We start from the raw sequence: 14,859 nt of genomic DNA on the forward strand, positions 1-14,859 counted from the left end.
GCCACATCAAAATTATGAAATTGGCTATTCAAACATCACACAGCACCTCTTTGGGCCACATGCATGCACGCGGTGGTTATCCTAGCTAGGACACTCACGTGTGACGCTTCCATCTGTGGGCCCACGAGGCCATCATTGATGCATGCATGCATCACTTTGACCTACATCGGGAGAGGTTAATTAATTTAACCATCAATGAGGATTCTTTTGGGTTGTACATATTACGGTAGGAGCATATAGTATGCGTCGAAGAGGGGGGAAGGGGACCGTCATATGTAGTATGCTTCATGAACCTTGCTCTGTGTGGGTGCCTGGTTTACGGTTTTTGAGGCATGTGGCACATCAAAGTTGTGCATTTTGGGTATTCAACATATATATGTTTGGCCCACATGCAAAGTGATGGTGGTTTTCCTCTCGCACCCACTTAAGTGGTTATCAGCGATATCGATGCTTTCCATCTGTGGGCCCGCTTGGTCCATCACTACTTTTTGCCTAACAACGAGAGAGGTTAATTTGACTTAGGAGGGGATTATTTTTTTGCTTTTAATATGGTATATATATAGGTCATGCTCTGGGATGACATGCATGATACAGTTTGAGCACACACACATGCATGTGTACGCATGAATCCCTCCCGTCGAGTCGAAGTGGCTAGTACAACGACACGTCATGAACCGATCTCGCTCTATGTGGGGAGTGTACGATTTTCAACGCACGCGCCACATCAATGTTGTGAAATGGTATTCAAACATGCATGCACACATCACCTCAATACATATGCATGTAGTGGTTGCCTTCGAATGGTACACTCCCTCGCGTGGTTATCGGCGACAAGCCTATGGACATCCATGATCACTTTGACCGACAACAATATAGGTTACCATGGCGGATTCTTCATTTGGTTCGTGTTATCATAATATAGGTCATGGTGAGATTAAGACCTAATTAAGTTTGAGCGCATATACTATGCTGGCATGCATGCATAATTCCCCGTCGTTGGCTTGAAGTGTGGTGTAACATACATATGCATCGTCAACCTAACCCTCACTCGGTGTGGGGATTTCCAGTTCGAAATCACGGTGCCACATCAAAGTTGTTCCATTGTGTACTTAAAAACACACCTCTCCATACATATGTTTGGGCCACACACATGTAGTGGTTGTCTTCGGGGACTAGCTACTTGCGTGATTATTGGCGAGCTAGCCCATCTCTGGGGTCGCATGGATGGCCATCACTTTGACCAACAACAAGAGAGAGGTTATACGACCAAGGTGGATTATTCTTGGTCAGTTTTACGATCCATCTTGGTGAGATATGCCTCTCTGGCCCGCCGATTGAAAGTGTGTGGGGGGCTGCTACTTCGCACTTTGCTAGGTGAACCTCGGTTGGGGGGTGGCATGCATTCATAGCTTAGGATTCCCTTCGTGCCGACACAAGAGGGGGGCTGCTAGCTACTTCACACTCTGCTAGGTGAACCTCGGTTGGGGGGAGGGGCATGCATTCATAGCTTAGGATTCCATTCGTGACGACACGAGGGAGGGGGGCTGCTAGCTACTTCGCACTTTGCTAGGTGAACCTCGGTTGGGGGGAGGGGCATGCATTCATAGCTTAGGATTCCCTTCGTGCCGACACGAGGGAGGGTGGGGGCAAGCAATACTGTGCGCTTTGCGAGATATGTGTCACATCGAAGTTGCATTTGGTATTTGAAAACCAAACCGCCCTTTTCATACATAAATTTGGTCCACATACAAGTGTGTTCGTGTTCTGACCCTCTCCCGCATCATTTTTTGCCAAATTTATGAACATTAGACAAGTCGGATGACGCAACAGACTCGGTTCACTCAAACTAACCATGTGCATTGGGCTCCACAAGGCTTCCCCTCTCAAAAATATCTACCCGCCTACAGCTTTTTCTGTTTGATAACACACGATTATTGTGTTTCAACCGCGTGTGATGTTTCTTGTTCCCAATCCCGCCTACATCCCTTGGAAATATCTGCCCGCCTCGAGGGTTTTTCTGTTTCATAACACACGGTTGTTATCTTCGGACCGTGTGTGATGCACCATCATCAAATTTTTCAATAGCCCCAACATTTCACTCCCGCGTTTGACTCCCACGTAGTAAATTTTTCAGTATTCGTGTCATTTCCTCAAACACCCCCCTCCACACACACACACGCACCAAAACCTCCTTGGGCATGTGTGCGCACACACACACACACTCCCTCGCTCGAACCCCTAGCAAGGTCCCCCCTCCCGCCGCCGCCGCAAGGCCTCCATTGTCAACATCTGCTGGTTTGCCCATGCAGCTTACCCACCAATCTCCATACCCAGGCCGCCCTGAGTTTCTTAGATGACGCCTGCCAAACGCCCCCTTTCCTACAGATCCCCATCCCCCACTCTAGAGCATCGCAGCCTAAGCCCGGTTACGCTTCCCATGGAGCTCGAGGAGCGACTAGCCCAAAAGAGGTGTATCGCGGTCTCTTCACCCGATCTCGCCAAGGAAGCTGACGACCATTACTGGCGGCAGGCACTCAAGTAGTGGGCTAGAGTATGCGGGCATCTCTCGGCCGCTGGCTACAACATCGCGGTCATCGACACCGGCGGCCTGGGGCGGGCTATGTCACTGGTTAAGTGGCCCACCCCAACCCCTCGGGTTCAACCGTCGTTGATCTCATCCATGGCCCCGCTGCTAATCTCCTCTAGCTTGTTGTCAACAATTTGCCATCCTACATCGCCATCATGTTGAAAATAAGAGCAAATTGCTACAAGATTTAATCTGAATAAATAGAATATAGTTCATGACAGCACTAGTTGACATTAAACTAATCATGGGAACTAGCATAGCAGATGAACAGATCACATCTAGGGCACATACTAAAAACATGAATTCTACCACGATCACGAATAGGACCAGCGGGAGCAGCACCATTGGTGTTGATGTTGTCGCCCGTATTATTGAGGATGAGGTTGCCGAGGTCGGGGAAGAAGTCGTCGTTGGCGAAGTCGTCCTTGCTAGCAGTCGCGCGAGCGCACTCCCCAAAAACCTGATCACCCCTCTCACGTACAGGATCACGAGAGGCAGGTTTCTGGAGGCCTGCTATCCCTTCTCACGGTGCACTCTGGAAGGAGGGATGGAGAAGACTTGCGTGGCGGCACAATGCTCTGGAACGGTGGTGTGAAACCATATGATGTGGCGGCGGCTAGGGTAGACGTCTGCCTAACTATATAATGCGGGCCGGGTAGGTCGTGGAGAAAACCCCACGTCCAAGTAATAGCCCCACTATCCAAAAGGATCGGAAACGGCTGAGTAATTAATGTGTCCATTATTATTAATTAATGACTTATTAATTATTCCGAGTAGCAAAAATATAGAATACGTGCATAGCTCTGTCCTCAGCTCGGCTCATTCCCGCAACCCGCGGCGTGTCATGACGAGGCGTGGCGTGGCGAGGCGAGTGAGGAGGAGGCGCGCTCGTGTAGATGTCCTCTTCTCATGCTCATACAAGTGCACTGGTGCGCGTCGGTCCTAAACAAACGGTTTTTAACCCCTTTTCGCGACCGCATTTGGAACCGTCGCCAAGTGAGTGTGTGCGGTAGGGTGTCCTTCCCACACGACCCAGAAATCATCGGGGATAGGCCCTCCCGGGACCCAGGCTGGGCCGTGTGCGGTTGGGCGAGGCATCGAAACCCAATCATTTCCGTAGGTATGTACATCCCACACGGTAATCCGAGAAAATCATTTCCGTAGGTATGTACATCCCACACGGTAATCCAAGAAAATCATTTCTGTAGGTATGTACATCCCACAAGGTGAATCCCAGAAAAACATTTCCGTTCGTATGTATATCACACACAGTCAACCCAAGGAATGCGTTTCCGTTCTTATGTAAATCCCACACAATCAATCCAGGGAAAACGTTTCTGTTCGGACGTACATCCCACACAGTTTTATGTGTAGGCTCATGTCTAAAAGGTGTAACTATCACACACGGTCTTCCTTGGTTAACTATTTGCTTTTATCAACTATATCACACACAATTTGATGAAGAAAACCGTGTGGCATTGGGCTATCCATTGCAAAGATCCATGACACATTTAGCAGGTTTATTAGTTTACAATTAATAATTCCGGTATTACGCAAATTCACATTTCATATCGAACAGTTGTTTGGAAATTTCATATCAGGCACATAAATATATTATAACATCACAGTACGGTAGCTACATGAAAACAACACAGTACAACATATAGCTAGTTCAACTTCATAAGAACAATATATTCATTTCCCTAATTGAGATCATCCAGGCTCGCCTTATCCACCCCTGCTTTCAGTTCAGTAAGAACCCATTTTGCACTGGCCAACTGGGAAAGTGCCTCCTCCTTCGCCAACACCATCTTAGGAAAGTCTCATTTAAAACATCTGAGCTCATTCTCCACCTTCAACTTTTTATCCCGGATCTTGAAATATGCCTCAGCGTTGACAAGACTTTCTCTAAGCATATGTGTGTTCTCTTCCTCATACATGCTCCAGAGCTTCGTTAGGCACATCTTCAAAGACTGTGGCCACTCTTGATCAACCCACTCCAAGTAAGAACACTTCCCTTCATCCTATAATATTTAAAACTAGATTAGTAACAATTGTAGGGGAAATGGGTTTATAGCAACATAGAAAATCACCAATGCTTATTTTGAAAAACTGAAGAAACATGTTAATTATGACATATCTTCTCAAAAAGATCAATGTGCAAATGAAATAATTGGTATTGAGACAACAACCAAATTCTGGAACATTAGAAGCTATAATTAACTACAACGATGCAACAAGTTCTTACTCATGTACAATAAATAACAAATTGAACATTTTTTGAGGAAGGAAAATATAACCGCAACAGCATAATGATAGTGTTTGGATGACAGCAAATTGATACTAACAAGTGTGTACATGCACAAATTTAGTAACATAGAACTAATAGCACTAAGGCCGTCCACTATGTATGCCAAAACTGGGGTAAAGACAACTGTTCCTACATCTCGCACTGGTGCCCTGCACTGGCGAGCCGATGCAGTGGAAAAAAATCAGGGACCCGGCTCCGGAACACGTAGTTGCTCTGATGCCTAGTTCCTTCGTGCCATAAAGATTTAGTATTTTACTACTTGGCTGCTCGGATGTGTGGACCAAAGTTGGCTCCACAAACTATTGAAGTGGTGCCAAATAATTTTCTAATGGAACCACTGATGAGATGGCAACAATTTAAGATACTAGGTACAAACTGTGACACTGTCTTAGGATGCGTTTGGTTGAAGGTGTGGTATGAATGGGTTGGGACCATGACAGTGTCTGAATCACATCTAACAAATGATTTGTTACAATGAAAGAGGGTCTAACCTTCTCTGCACATGCCAGAAACTTCCTCCCACTGTCCACTTAATCAAACGCAACTAGCTTCACACATGGAGATTGACGGTGACAACGAGCAGATAGATCTTCAGCCACCCCACTCCATTTGTTGCCATTGATGGTCTTAGGGAGCTACAAGAGGAAGAAACGACTCAAATCAACCTCCGGTTAAAAATCCTTCATTCCAATTCATAGCCCGAGAGAGAGAAGAGAGGCATACCCGGGTGGTTAAGGAGTAGTCGCCGGAGGAGGAACCGCTGGAGATGTCTTTGAAGAAGACCATGGCGACCCCGGTGGTAGGATGCGAGACGGTGAGAGCGAGGAAGCGGCTATAGCTTAGCAAGGAAGGAAGGAAGGAAGGAAGGAGGAAACTGGGGAAATGTGACTTGTGGTCGGGGAGAAAAGGGGTGGGGAAGGGGGGAAGGGGGGCGGGGGTAGATATTTTGGCGGTAGGGAAAATTTTTGGAAATGTGGAGGGAAACTTTGCGTGTGGTGCCGCCGGACCATTCACTTTGAACGATTGTGTGCATCGCAAACGATTCTTCTGCTTTACATGCATGGGATGAGTTTGATAATTCAAATTTTGGTCTCAAGGCATGGGCACATTCACTTTGAACGTGCGCGGTGCCGCCGGACCATTCACTTTGAACGATTGTGTGAATCACAAACGATTCTTCTGCTTTAGGCGCATGGGATGAGTTTGATAATTCAAATTTTGGTGGTAATTTCCCTGGGTACATCATTGCATAATTTAACATTGCTTGCTAATTTGGGCACACAAAAGAGCGTACAGCAGACAGACCACACTTACTGAATGGAGCAATTTTAGTAATTACACAGAGCTAGTTGACCAAAACATTGCTCTAACAAAAGACCAGCATTAAAAACAAAGCCTAAGTACGCATAATTAAAAATCTGCCGCCGCGTCGGCCTATGCATTGTCGGTGTGAGATGAGACGTCGATGACTTGTCTGGCGACATGCCGCCGTTGGTGGACTCCGCGTCCCCCCTGCTAGAGTTGACTGCGTCCTCGTCCTCGGCGCCGCCCTCAAGGTTGTTGTACTTGTAGTAGTGGTTGCACCAAAGCTCGCGTTGGTACTCCACCGCCGAGTCCTCGACAGACAGACTCTTCTCTACCTCAACCTCGGCCACGCGCAACTCCTCCTCCCGGTGCTCCTCGATCTCCAGCTCCCGCTCGGCGACCTCATGAGGAAGCAGGTGCTCCATGGCCACCGCCGCCTTTTCAGACGTGGGTTGCATGCTGGAGTTCGAGGTGGCCTGGAATATCTTGGTGTGTGCATCCTCGATCTTGCCATGGATGGCCTCGACCCGGGCCAGGGCGACATCAACGGCATGGATGGCAGCTCGAGTGCTCTCGGCGTTTGCAGCCGTCGTCGCAGCAGCAGCTGCAGCCATCTCGGCTGCTGCAGCTGCCCTGTCGGCTGTCGTAGACGCCCTCTTGGCGGAAGCGGCTGCACTTAATGCGGATGCGGTGGCACTCTTGGCGTAGGCGGCCGCACTCTCGGCGTAGGCGGCGGCGCTCGAGGGGGGGGGGGTGGACGCAGCCATCGTATGGGCCTTCAAGAAGCGTTTCCACGGTGTCATCTTTGCAAGAGGGGGTGCTGGAATGGGGATCGGGATTCGGGGATTCGGGGGTTGCCGGCACTAGAGTAGACGAGCCGGCGAAGCTTCAGGAGGGAGATTTAAATAGACCCAGATATTTTCATCGCAAACGGTTCCTAGAAAACAACTGTGTGTGATGTTGTAGATATTTTTTATTAGCTGTGAAAGATGAATTTGGAATAAAGTGCCAACGGATCGTGTTTTGAATGAACGAGAAATTTTGTAGTTCAAATACAACTGTCATGTCAAATTTTGGAAAAATTCAGGGGTCATTTGACCTTCTAAGACATTAAAGTGATTTTCTAGCCATTTAATGACCGTAATTGAAATTTGAACTACATGTACATGCAACAGCTAACCATAATGGTTTGAAAAGTCATATTTCATGTACTTGTGTGCGATTTAATTCCATGTGCAGTAAATTGGAAGGAATTTTCAAACATATTGGTCTAACGGCTATGACACAATTGAGCATGGAGTGACATGGCATTTTATTTCCAAAAAATAAAAAATAAATCAGAAACACATGAAACCTTGGTTGATGTAATGTCATGCCACCAAGATGATGTGGTAAAAAAATTGTCATGTTTGACCAAAGTTTGGACACACACCCCTAACAAATCGGAGCAACTCACTAGAAGGCTCGTGGTTCCGAGAGGGAACAATGCATGTTTGATGACGAATGGGAGATAGCTTCCTCTTACGGCCTTCAAAAAAATTCAACGTCTAACGTGCAGTACTACAACTATAATGTGAAATTTTTGAAAATTCTAGGGGTCATTTGACCTTTTAAAGACATTTAAGTGATTTTCTAGCCATTTAATGATCGTAATTCAAATTTGAACTACATCCACATGCAATGCCTAACCAAAATAGTTTGAAAAATCATATTTGTGTACTTGTGTGCGAGTTAATTCCATGTGCAGTAAACTAGAAGGAATTTTCAAACATATTTGTATCACGACATGGACACATATGCATGAATACCTATGCATGGAGTGGCATGGCAATTAAATTCCAAAAAAATCAGAAACAAATGAAACCTTGGTTGATGTAATGTCATGCCACCAAGATGATGTGGTAAAAAAATTGGCATGTTTGACGAAAGTTTGGACACACACCCCTCACAAACTGGAGCAACTCGCTAGAAGGTTCATGGTTCCGAGAGGGAACAATGCATGTTTGATGATGAACGGGAGATAGCTTCCTCTTACGGTCTTAAATTTTTTCTACGTCTAACATGCACTACTACAATTGTAATGTGAAATTTTGGAAAATTCTAGGGGTCATTTGACCTTTTAAAGACTTTTAAGTGATTTTCTAACCATTTAATGACCGTAATTCAAATTTGAACTACATCTACATGCAACACCTAACCAAAATTGTTTGAAAAATCATATATGTGTGCTTGTGTGCGAGTTAATTCCATGTGTGGTAAATTAGAAAGAATTTTCAAACATATTGGTCTCACGACATGGACACATGCATACGTATGCATGGAGTGACATGGCATTTTAATTCAAAAAAATAGAAAAATGATCAGAAACACATGAAACCTAGGTTGATGTAATGTCATGCCACCAAGATGATGTGGTAAAGAAATTGGCATGTTTTGACGAACGTGTGGACACACACCCCTCACAAACCGGAGCAACTCGCTAGAAGATTCGTGGTTCCGAGAGGGACCAATACATGTTTGATGACGAACGGGAGATAGCTTCCTCTTACGGCCTTCAAATTTTTTCCTACGTTTTACATGCACTAATACAACTGTCATGTGAAAATTTGGAAATTTTCAGGGGTCATTTGACCTTTTAAAGACATTTAAGTGATTTTCTATCCATTTAATGACAGTAATTAAAAATTGAACTACATCTACATGCAACGCCTAACCATAACGGTTTGAAAAATTATATTTTTGTGTACTTGTGTTCGAGTTAATTCCATGTGTAGTAAATTAGAAAGAATTTCCAAACATATTGGTGCCAAGGCATTGGCACATGCATGGAGTGCATGCCATGGCATTTTAATCCCAAAAAAATAAAAAATGATCAGAAAAACATGAAACCTTGCTTGATTTAATGTCATTCACCAAGATGATGTGGTAAAGAAATTGGCATGTTTGACGAAATTTTGGACACACACCCCTCACAAACCGGAGCAACTCACTAGAAGGTTCATGGTTCCGTGAGGGAACAATGCATGTTTGATGACGAACGGGAGATAGCTTCCTCTTACGGCCTTCAAATTTTTTTCTGCGTCTAACTGAAAGTGCAACTATCCCTAGGTGGTTTTGGTAATTCCTAACGACATATAGCTCATTGAGCTAATGCTATTTCAAGATTAATATCTCAGGAAAGCTCAATGATTGGCATGACATGGATGAGAAAAGTGGACACGTCAAAATGCTAAGGACAAAGGATTGGCTCAAGCTCAAAGCTCAAGAGTCTACATTTTCTATTTTTGTGATCCAAGATCGCATTGAGTCTATAGGAAAAGCCAATACTATCAAGGAGGGATGAGGTGTTGCTTAATGAGGTTCTTGCTCAAACTGCTTAGTGATATGCTCCAAAACCCTCAACTACTTTCTCACATCCACATATGACCTAAACCAAAAGTCAAACTTGGCCCCACTTATTCTTTCTATCCGATGCCACTGAGTTTCAAATGTCATAGGCACTGCCACAAACCCTAGGTAAATCGGTCTCACCGAGATAGGGTTGTAATCTCTCTGTTTCCCTTCGTAACATTTTGGTCTCACCGAGATGAGCGATCGGTCCCACCGAGATTGCAATGTAAACTCTCTGTTTTCCCTTCGTAACGTTTCGGTCTCACCAAAATGAGCAATCGGTCCCACCGAGTTTACCTAACCAACTCTCTGGTTAGCTTATTACCAAAATCGGTCTGACCGAGTTTGTGTAATCGGTCTCACCGAGATTACGTTATGCCCTAACCCTAATCATATCGGTCCTACCGAGTTGCATGTCGGTCCCACCGAAAACCCTAACGGTCACTAGCTTTGCTAAATCGGTCAGACTGAGTTTAACCATTCGGTCCCACCGAGTTTGGGAAGTTATGTGTAACGGTTAGATTTTGTGTGGAGGCTATATATACCCCTCCACCTCCTCTTCATTCATGGAGAGAGCCATCAGAACAAACCTACACTTCCAACCTATATTTTCTAAGAGAGAACCACCTACACTTGTGTTGAGACCAAGATATTCCATTCCTACCATATGAATCTTGATCTCTAGCCTTCCGCAAGTTGCTTTTCACTCAAATCTTCTTTCTACCAAATCCAATCCTATGAGAGAGAGTTGAGTGTTGGGGAGACTATCATTTGAAGCACAAGAGCAAGGAGTTCATCATCAACACACCATTTGTTACTTCTTGGAGAGCGGTGTCTCCTAGATTGGCTAGGTGTCACTTGGGAGCCTCTGACAAGATTGTGGAGTTGAACCAAGGAGTTTGTAAGGGCAAGGAGATCACCTACTTTGTGAAGATCTACCGCTGGTGAGGCAAGTCATTCATGGGCGATGGCCATGGTGGGATATACAAGGTTGCTTCTTCGTTGACCCTTCGTGGGTGGAGCCCTCCGTGGACTCGCGCAACCGTTACCCTTCATGGGTTGAAGTCTCCATCAACGTGGATGTACGATAGCACCACCTATCGGAACCACGACAAAAACATTTGTGTCTCCAATTGCGTTTGAATCCTCCAAACCCTTCCCTTTATATTCTTGCAAGTTACATGCTTTACTTTCCGGTGCTCATATACTCTTTGCATGCTTGCTTGAATTGTGTTAAGATTGCTTGACTTGTTCAAAGTTGCTAAAATCTGCCAAGAACTAAAATTGGGAAAAGGCTAGATTTTTATTTGGTCAAGTAGTCTAATCACCCCCCTCTAGAGATACTTTCGATCCTACAAGTGGTATCAGAGCTTTGATCTCCATTTGCTTTGATTTTCATAGCTTTTGGAAGTCATAGCCTTGGTTTCACAACCTAGGAGAGTATGGCGTCTAGCGAGGGAAATTACCACCGTAGAGGTCCTTACTTTGATGGTACTAATTTTGCTAGTTGGAAGAATAAGATGAAAATGCATATTCTTGGACATAACCCTGCCGTTTGGGCTATTGTGTGTGTTGGCTTGCAAGGTGAATTCTTTGATGGGAGAGAACCAAATCGTGAAGCTACCGCGGAAGAGTTGAAAATGCTACAATAGAATGCTCAAGCTTGTGATATCCTCTTCAACAGATTGTGCCCCGAAGAATTCAACAAAATTAGCCGTCTTGAGAATGCAAAGGAAATTTCGGATACTTTGATTGATATGCACAAAGGTACCAACTCCGTCAAGGAATCCAAGTTGGAAGTGCTTCAAAGTCAACTTGACAAGTTCAAAATGAAGGATGGTGAAGGTGTCGCTGAAATGTACTCTAGGCTTGCTCTTATCACAAATTGGATTACTGGCTTTGGAAGTGAAGAGATGACCGACAAATTCATCATCAAGAAGATCCTAAGAGCCTTGGATGGAAAATAGGATACCGTATGCACATTGATCCAAATGATGCCAAATTACAAAGATCTCAAGCCAATGGAAGTCATTGGAAGAATTGTTGCTCATGAGATGTCACTTAAGGATAAGGAGGAGCTCCATAACAAGTCAAGTGGTGCTTACAAAGCCTCATGTGAAGCTCCCACATCATCAAGTGAGAAACAAACCTTCAATGAAGAATTTAGACTAATGGTGAAGAACTTCAACAAGTTCTACAAGAATAGAAGCAAAGAGAGAAGTTCCAAGTCGAGGTCCTACAATGACAAAAGATCTTCTAGTCAAGAGCGAAACTGCTACAATTGTGGAAGACCTGGACACTACTCCAATGAGTGTACGTCTCCCCACAAGACAAGAGAAGATTCTCCCAAAATAAGAAGTAGAAGAGAAGAATCACCGTCGAGGGAGAGAAGGAGTAGGGATGATCGTTATGAACAAAGACCCTCCCGGAGAAGCAAGGATACGGAAAGGAAGGACAAGTCATCAAGGAGCTACACAAAACGAAGACATCAAGCTCATGTTTGTGAATGGGTATCCGGCTCCGACTCCGACAATGACTCCGAGAGAAGCTATCACTCCGACTCTGAATATACTCAAGATGAAGGTGTTGCCGGTCTAGCACTTGTGTCAACCAACTCCTATGACATATTTGATTCACCAAATGAAGGAATTGGAAGATGCTTCATGGCTAAAGGCCCAAAGGTATCACACCCCGAGTATGTTGATTTCAATAGTGATGAAGATGACTTGTTAGGTGATGATGATTTACTTGTTAACAACTCTAGTGATGAATACTATGATGAAACGTCAATTAATCATGCTAATCAAGATGAAACAAATAAGGAGAAGATTGAGTCTCTAACTAAAGAATTAAACACTCTTAAGTTAGCTCATGAAACTACCTTAGGAGATCATCGAGAACTATTAAGGACTCATGAGAAATTATGTTTTGAGAAGCTCAATGTTGAGCAAGAGCATGAGTTCTTAAAGGCAATCAATGATGATCTTCGCAAGAAAAGTTCTTCTTACATTGCCAAGTGTTTACTCTTATCCACTTACATGCCTCAAGTCAAGTCTAGTAACAAGAACAAGAAGGATTCTTCTTCTAGTAGTAAAAATAATCATGCTAAATCCAATATTGTTGCTTCTAGTAGTTCTCTTGATTCCACTAATGATTCTCTTAGCCAAGTTACACTTGAGCAAGAAAATAGATTATTGAAGGGAATCATAGAGAAAGGTGTTTACAAGAGCCTTGCCAGGAGTAAGCAATTCGAGGAAATTGTACGCAAGCAAGGAAGGCACCGGAAGAATCAAGGTATTGGTTTTGAACGAAAGTTCAATGCCAATGGAGTTGAGTGGGAAGAAGATCAATACCCCAAGACGAAGTTTGTTCCTCAACAAGAGAAGTATGATCCTACTTCTTTCAAGGGGACACAAGCTCAAGATGATCTTCCACCACAAGACCATAAGGAAAAAGGCAAGGACAAACTTCAAGAGGAAATTGATGCATTTGAAGAAGCTCCTAAGGCCTTGGTCAAGTGGGTTCCCAAGACTACATCAAGTTCCACTTCATCAAGTACAACTACAACTCCGAGGATTCCCATCAAGATGGTGTGGATCCCAAAGAAGAAGAACTAGAGAGTTCTTGAGGGTGACTCTGCCAACATACTTCACTCTTATCATTTTGGCAAGAACAAGTGCAATCAACTTCCACATCTTGCACTAGTTCAAGGAGTCACAAACCCTCTTGTTGGTAAGACAAGGGACAAGGTAACATAATGCTTTCATGGACATCATATTGTGTGTGCATCACTCTATGTCTATGGATATCCTTGTTTGTTCCTTGTGGGACTAACCCGTGTAGGTATTGAAAGTGCAACTCACTCCAAAGGATAGCTCCGAATGATCTACATCAACTTAGAGCATCCACATCTTCAACACCTACATGAAGTCATCATCGACAAAACCCAAGGTTAGTTCATCCCTCTTAGGGGGGATCTCACATCTAGGGGGAGCTTTACTCTAACAATTGAGTTAAAGCAACTCCAATGGTGTGAACACAACAATGCTTTATGTAAAAGTGGTAACCCCACTTGTGCTTAAACGATGAGTATGACCTATGATCAAATGTTCTCATTTTACTCCTAAGTCAATATACTCATATATAGATGACCTAGTCATCGCCAATTGCTTGATAGATGCTAGAATTGTTTGTGCATGCTTTGCCACATATTTCATTTGTCATTTTATTGTGTGAGCATGTTGGTTGCATAATTTACTCATTCGAGGACATCCACTTGTTGTTTTGATTGGTTGGTTCCTTTTCTTTTGCCAAGTGGATGGACAAGAATGCCTAAGAACCTTCTCTAGCTATCTATGCTTTTGTTGTCTCAAACTCTATTCATGCTGCATCACAAAGTTTGATCAAGTCAGATTCGAACCACTCTGTGTGAGGAGCACTCGGAGTCCCCGATTTGTCATAGACTTAAAAATCCAAAACTTCTTTGTGCGTTTCGGTCTGACCGATTCATCCATTTCGGTCATACCGAGATCACTAAGTCGATATAGGTTTTCAATCTCGGTGCAACCGATTTGAACTTTTCGGTCACACCGAGTTTTAGTAACTGCTTGCAGTTATGAATCTCGGTGCCACCGAGTTGTTCCACTCGGTCACACCGACAGGGTCAGGCTATATATATCCATGGGCCAAATTTTGGAAAACTTTCCGAACCTCCTCGCCCGCGCTTAGCCTGCTCTGCCTCCCTGGGTCTCCGGATCATCCTCCTCGTCGCCAGGCGCCTCCTATCGCTGGTCTCCGCCGCCATCAACGTATCGTCTCCGTCGTTGCCGTCGTAGCAAGTTCATCGGTGAACTAGGGTATGGACTTGAACTTTGTGTTGTTCTAACTCTGATTCCCCAGCACATTGCTTTGCCATGTATCTTGCCACGATTGAGATCAATCTATCCATCGAAAACACTCCATAGTTTAGTCGTGAATTGAAAATTTAGGGTTAGGTTTCTGCCGAAACCATCTCAGATCGACCGAGTTGATTATATCGGTTCCACCAATTTGGCTCATGCCATTGCACATGTGATTCTCGGTCTGACCGAGAATTGCAAATCAGTGTGACCGAGTTCAGCACTTTGTGAAACCCTAGCAGTCTCGGTGCCACCGAACTGTGACTCGGTCTGACCGAGTTCACTAGTTTAGGTTCCAAAAGCTGCTTCGGTATCACCGAGTTTGCAAATCGGTAGATCCGAAATGCTTTCTGTGGAAAACTAAAACT

Source organism: Triticum aestivum, chromosome 3A (assembly GCF_018294505.1).
Source record: "Triticum aestivum cultivar Chinese Spring chromosome 3A, IWGSC CS RefSeq v2.1, whole genome shotgun sequence".
Classification (NCBI taxonomy): Eukaryota; Viridiplantae; Streptophyta; class Magnoliopsida; order Poales; family Poaceae; genus Triticum; species Triticum aestivum.